This window comes from Parasteatoda tepidariorum, chromosome 9, assembly GCF_043381705.1.
Source record: "Parasteatoda tepidariorum isolate YZ-2023 chromosome 9, CAS_Ptep_4.0, whole genome shotgun sequence".
Taxonomy (NCBI): domain Eukaryota; kingdom Metazoa; phylum Arthropoda; class Arachnida; order Araneae; family Theridiidae; genus Parasteatoda; species Parasteatoda tepidariorum.
The window spans coordinates 90371086-90378260 of record NC_092212.1 but is presented as its reverse complement, the minus strand read 5'-3'; positions in this window follow the sequence as shown (position 1 = coordinate 90378260).

Below are 7175 nucleotides of genomic sequence, written 5' to 3'. Positions count from 1 at the left end.
CCCCTAATTCAAGTGTCTAGATTCCAAATATGTAAAAAAAAATATATGTTTATTCAGAGAAAGTACGTTTTTGTGTCTGATTTCGTAACTTAATTAATAGTTAGCACTAATTAATTAGCATATTTGAGGTCACCCCCAGGAACCATTAAGATTGACACTTAGTTCGTGAAAATCGGATCATTAGAACGAAAGTTATTCAGGGTGATATCTTTTTTTTTTTGCGGACTGTACTAGTCCTATTATTATTAGTGTGTTTTTTCTTTAAATCCATTAATGCCTGGCTATAAATATTGCAAAAGAGTGGTTGAACAGTGTGAATGGTATAATCACATTAATCAGCTTTATTAATTAGTTTAAGCAGAGGATAACTTAATGAGTTTACACAAAAACGTACTTTTTCTGAATTGACATGAACTTTTTGAGACGAATTTGGATTTTTGACCTTCAAAAGTCTCTGAATAATGTGCTGTTTAGTCTGAAGAAAGGTCAAAAGTTAATTTCACGTTAATCGTATTTCACCATATCTCTAAAACTATTTAAGTAAACCAATGAAAAAAATTTTTACACACAGTTATAAAACTCGTGTTTTTTCAAAGATAAATCAATCAAAACAAATTTAATTTCTATAATTAATCATTATTTAATAATTATTTATTATTTAATAATTATTTATTGTTTAATAATTATTTATTATTTAATAATTATTTATTATTTAATAATTATTTATTATTTAATAATTATTTATTCTCTAATTTACTGGTTGAATTTTTTGTTGTTGTTATAATGTGTAGTTTTTGCCTAATTATAAGCTGATAAATTTTAATGGCACGGAGTGTGTACCGTCTCAAACAGAAATCTCTTTCACTGGATCAGTTAATTATCATTTCTTTTAAAAAACAAATTCTTAATCCTAATTATCAGATTCGTTGCAGAAACAGTGCGAAGCCCAGTTAAATTATATTTTCATTTTGCTATATTACCAGAAAACATCGGAAAACGACTCCAGCAGTTTACTTAGGTAGACATGCGACGTAAAAAAAATGTAAAAATTTCACTATGTAAATACCCTTACCAAAAAAATAAATTTTTTTAGGTTGACAGACGTCAAAAATACACCTGAGGTAGAATATGAGGTAATTTTTTGCCCCAAAAGTAACCTCATTGATAAACCTCAATTTCAACCTCATTTACACCTCACAAAATCAACCTCATATGTAACTCAGAAATGATATTAGTTTAGATCGTTTTAAATTATTCCCTCCTCAAATATACGTATTTGCTTGAAGTATAGAAAAAATTATCAGTACACCTCAAAAACAACCTTCCTAAGCTTGTTGCTCTAAAGTAATTTTCCATCAGCCTTAAAAAACAACTTTATGCACCTCACCTTGATTATACACCTTAGGAGGTTGATCTTTAAAGGTTGTTTTTGAAATCAAATTCAACTTTGACACTTCAAATCATCCTCATATAAACCTCAAAGATACCTTAAATTTGCGTAAGTGGTAAAATGCCTCTTTTCCCATCCATTTACATTCCAACACCCACAATGTATTCCGCTAGAAACGATTGAGATCCATGATGATTAGCAAAAAGGCCGGAGACAGCCCCAGATGCCCAGTTTCGGGGTCATGATAAATTGCATCTTAACCGTTTAAATGCCAATGCTCTGTTTTTGGTACATGTCTCTTTTTCAAAATGTTGAAATCTTCTAACTCTATCTCTCTTTCTTTTCACTTGTAATTGGAAAAACTGAATATTCCTATCAACCAAAATATGTTATTTATATAAAATTATATAATGTAATGAATGGTAGAAAAATGGGAAAAGGGCTATGTAGGCCTCAGATGCCCAGTCTACAACAACGAACGAATGAATGGTAGAAATTCAATTAATTTTATTCAGTTGTTATCTCTTTAAACAGACTATGGTAACGAGGTATAACTTTTTTAAGTAGGGGTATGGGGTTACTGTTTACGATAGGTTTTGCATACCTGCCAACTTTTAATCCCTTCCATTATGATTTTGTCCAGTGGTATTGAAATGGAATAAAAATTTCAATTTTAAGCAAAAAAATACGCTGTATTTGAAAATGCTTAAGCTGACGACCTTGGTAGTAACACATATTAATATATATGCTTAATTTTTTTACAAATAGTGGTGATCAAAATCATTTAAAAATTAAGTTCATAAAAGTAAAGAAAATATATATTTACTACCACTTCAAATATAAAAATAAAATTTTACGCCAAATGCGTAAAAGTTGGCAGGTATGGTTTTGGCTCGGGTGGGCCAGAGAAAGGGAATATTTTTCTTCGGTCTATTGAGTTAGCCTAGCCCTCCCTGAAATGCGCTATTCTTGTTTCCACAGCAGCAGGCGGCCTCAGACTTTGTGGCGGGGAGAGTTCTTACAGTAGACAAACTATAGCAACCCGACTTAGCCAGTGTATACAGGGTTGTCAACTGTCTGCACTTTATGGACAACTTTCTTACAGTTGTAGCTCAGTTTACGTATTAATGTATGATTCTCTGTTTTGTGAATTCGATTTCAAGTTATTTTCCCCACTCAATGTATATAAATCATTCAAAAGTTTATACGAAAAGCCACTTTATCTCAGTTTTTACGTGGTCACGTTTTTAAAATGTTGGCAAAATTATCGAAATTTCGGAAAGTTTTAGTTTCCGATTGCCTTATCATTCTATAAAATATTTTGCAAAAAGCACAGTTGTAATCCCTGTAATTAGTATATTATCTTAATTTGAAATTATATAATTTGAATTTTTTAATACCTAAGTGCTAACTAATGAGTCAAATATTCCTCTTAATTTAAGTCTAAGTATCTTACCACATTTTCAAAAAGGCGCTTTTTAAATTAACAGAGATACTAACTTGCTCCCCTTTGGAAAAAAAAATTCAAGTGGTAATGGAATTTAAGTTATTTTTAGATTAATATTTTCCACCACTGCACATCAAAAATTAAAAGTGCCGTATAAAATGCAACTCTTTCGAAATAAACTCGGAGTGACATTTTTTAAAAGTAAGTGCAATTATCCTCATTCTACAAGCTTTGTCGCTGCCAATTTTATTAAAACTCCACAGAAAGCGGAGCTGTTAGCATCTATAAAAAAAAAAAGGTGACTCTTCAACTTTTAGGCAGAAAGCAGCAACTTATGATAGAACATTTTACACGTACAGCACATTATCAACTGCGTTCGTTGACTGCGAATTCAAATTAAACAGATACACTTGAGCTTCATTTTGTTTAAAAAATAGTAATAGCTGAAAAATAGAGAACTTTTTTCTGTTTAGTCTAGCTGAGCTTCTGAGGCCAATAATAGCCCTTTTCCCATTCATCCTGTAACCTGTAATGAGAACTTAAGCAAAAACAATAGACAGATTACATGAAATGTAACAATTAAATGACACATGTTAACCCCTTGGGGACGGGTGTTTCAGAAAAGTATTCGCGCAAAATCAGGATGTAATTAAATAAAAAACGGTAACTTAAATGTAGTCGTTGCTAATTTGACAGACTTATTTTGCTTTTACTTTAATTCCCAAGTAGCACAGGGATATTGTAACAGCTTTAGTCTACATCGACCGACATAGTCAATATTGGCGAAAATCGAAATTGTGTGTACGATATTGTACGATTCCCGTCGATTTCACATTAAAAATCTGTTTGTAAAACTTATCATTTGAAACTTTATTGTGTTCTTAAATCAAAATTAATCACTTAAAAGACAAAAAATGACGTCAAATTGTTATAATTCCAAAAAATAAATTTAAAATATAAATTTAGAGATATCCGAACCACACCCGGACAATATTTGATATCAATATTGCAATCGTGTTTTTGTCACGACATCGATCGTTTTCTCTAAATACTGAAATCTACGATCTATTCCACTCGGAACCGTAACTTTAACCCTTTAAGATGCTGTTTATCATTTTCCGCTACACCTGCGATCTATTTATCTTTTCTCTACTTATATTTAAATCTAATTCCGTCTCATAAGATTTATACCTTAGCGCATAAAGTAAATGGAATAAAAATTATTTCGATTTAGCGAGCCCGAAAACTTAAACCAGCTGAAGATGAAGGGGAATTAATGCACCTTGTTGAAGTGAGCGAATTTTCTGATCTTGGCAGGTATGTGCTGTTTTTAATATATATATAATTATATCTTGCAACAATTACATTGATTTCCTCCTTTTTCTTGTCCAGGCTGCTTAACAATTTATTTATATCACGTTATTCAATTCTCATATTTACAAACAGTGCCGAAATTTTATAACATGTTTGGAGGTGTTAAGCCTTCTGGCATGCTTATGTTTATATTTTTTCACACCTGCCAACTTGTACGTTCGATGAAAAATATATTTTAATACTTGAACTAATTAAAAATTTAAAAGCTAAGTGAGCTAACAAATGGATCATATTTGCATATTTTTTAATTATTAATTTGTCATGGTAGATTGAAATGTTTTTTTTTCGAAATTTTAAATTGAAGATTTATAGTATGTCTACTAGATTGATATAATATGTCTACTGAAGATTTAATAAGATATCTAATGTTGCTGCTAGTAAGAAGTTTTCTTTTTAACCGTACAAGTTTGCAGTAAATATATATATACATATATGTGTGTGTGTTTAATTATTATTTAATATTATGCTTAATGTATCTAATTAATATATGGATGGGTAATCGTGTAAAGCTAAGGGTGGTGGCGCTAGTGGTAAAATTGCTCTTTCAAGACTTCCGGGTTACTGCTTCTGATATATTTTTACGCCGCAGATTGAAAAAAAGCGCCATCATATTATTGCATCATATCTTTTGCAGTATTTCACATGTACCGAGTTCTTTCTTTCAGCCTTTAAACTTCAGCATTATCATATTAATATTATAATCATTAGAATATTTTCTAATTAGGCTAACTTAAAAAGATATTTTTGGCGACATTTTATTCAAATGTAGCCAAATAAGGGATAAAATACAAAACATGGCAAACCTTAAGAATTATTCACAATGAGATATTAACTTTCCAAAANAATTAATATATATATATATGTAATGTTTAAATTACAAAAAAAAGAATTGAATCATGAAAATTTTATGTGTCTACATCTTACTTACCGAACCGAGTAGCTCATTAATCAAGTGATTCATAATTTCAGAAGGGGTTTTAACTTACATAAACTGAAGTTTGTTAACTATTATATTATATCAAATTAATCAATTCTGATATTCCCAAAGATCTTGTTTACTTTTATTGTTTGTTTACTTTTATTGGTTCTGTGCACTATAACAATTTGTCTGCTCTTCTCGGACTAAAAAAATGTCTGAATGACTTGAAAGATGACGAACTTGTTCAATGTTTCTCCCATGTACTCGTGCCAAAGAATAGGGTATCTCTCCTGATGCTATTCTTTGGGTACATATATGTATTTATTAGGCTACATATAGGGTATCTGCACACCTAGAAAGTCATGGATTTTATTATTGAACAAAATTTGTCATGATCTTAACTATTTTTTTAAAAAAATTGCAGATTTAGGTAACAGAAAAATTTTAATTTTAAAAATGGAATCACATTATTCACAGCGTTCTGAATATCTGAATTTGTAACAAAATATCCAATCTCAGTCGTATTTTATTAAAATATAAAATTTTTGGATTGTGTTCTTTAAATAATTAAGGGAAGGACATCCTTTCTGGAGCAAATTATCTTTTAAACTTCAGTGATTTCAGAATCTTATTAATTATTTTATTTGCTTAATTTTTTTTTTATTTTAATCAATTTAAAATTCTTGTTTAGGCTCTTTATGTTACACTTTTTAGAAGAAAAAAAGCAGCTTTAAATAACTATATAATAGTTATTTGCTTTTGTATTTTTTTCAGCTATTTAAATGCTTCAACTCTTTCTTTACTCAATTTTTAAGTTTAATATCAATGAATGAGAAGATTCAGAGCCTCGTGGCAGATTTGCAGAGACACAGAAACATTTTCGCTGAACGTTACAGAGTCAGTTCTTGCAGAAAGTTTTTTCTTTTGAAAATTAAAAAAAAAAATTACCTTTATTTAGTTTTTGACAGGAATTTACCAGTTATATTTGAATCATGCATTTGAATAATAACTTTTAGACGAGCTCAATATACGTCGATAGTAGCGTCAATTGATTTATTTTTTTCTGCTGTATTTTCGTCAGTTATTGATGTTGATTTTCAAGTGAATTTTAAATTTCCCGATAAGCAACCTGAAAAATTTGAATCTTGTATTTGGGTATTTACTTTTTAGGTCAATAATTCTGTCGAATTTTATCAGTTATTGTTATTGATTTCTCCATAGTTTTTAAATCTGATAATTTTTATACGATATTTTTATACAACAGCCTAATCAAGAAACGAAACACTCATTTGAGGTGACCAATTCGTGTGAATTTGTCATCAAATTTTTTTTTTCGTCAAGTACTACTGCGGATTTAATAATTTGCAATTTTTTTCATTGTGATGATTAGTTACAAAAGGCGAAGGAAATAATTTCTGTGTCCCCCTGCCTCCCAGCAAAGTGCAAAAATGTTACATGTAATGTTATAATAAAAATTACACGTTCAATTTAAAAAAAGTTATATATATATATTTTATTTTTTTTGTAAACACAGAGCTTTTGTTATTTTAAATTAGTAACATACATGTTTATTATTGTGAAAAGTATCTTGCAGAAAGATATTTGTGCTAGAGAGTTTTGTCGCAGATAGCTCGAACAAATTCTGCCTCAAGGATTCTGAGTAGTATAACAGCTTTGGTTATATCTATCATTTCAATTAATGTTATTATAATGCTTTTTTGAATTTATTGTAGTGTTATTGTCAGATAAAATAGTAACTTCGGTAAGTCATGACAACTTCTTGGAATTATTGATGGAAAGTCAGTGATTTGAAAATCTAAAATGTCGCAGATATCATGTACATATCAAAATGAAAAGCAATCCATAGCTGAATATGTCCCAACTTTGCAACATAAACTGCTGTTTGTAGAAAATGCAACACCATGAAGGNGCTGAATATGTCCCAACTTTGCAACATATTTTAACTTATGTGATTCTTTAGTCAAATATGACTGGGATAAGTGTTTTGATGGTATTGGTATTTCTCCGCACACAATTTATACATA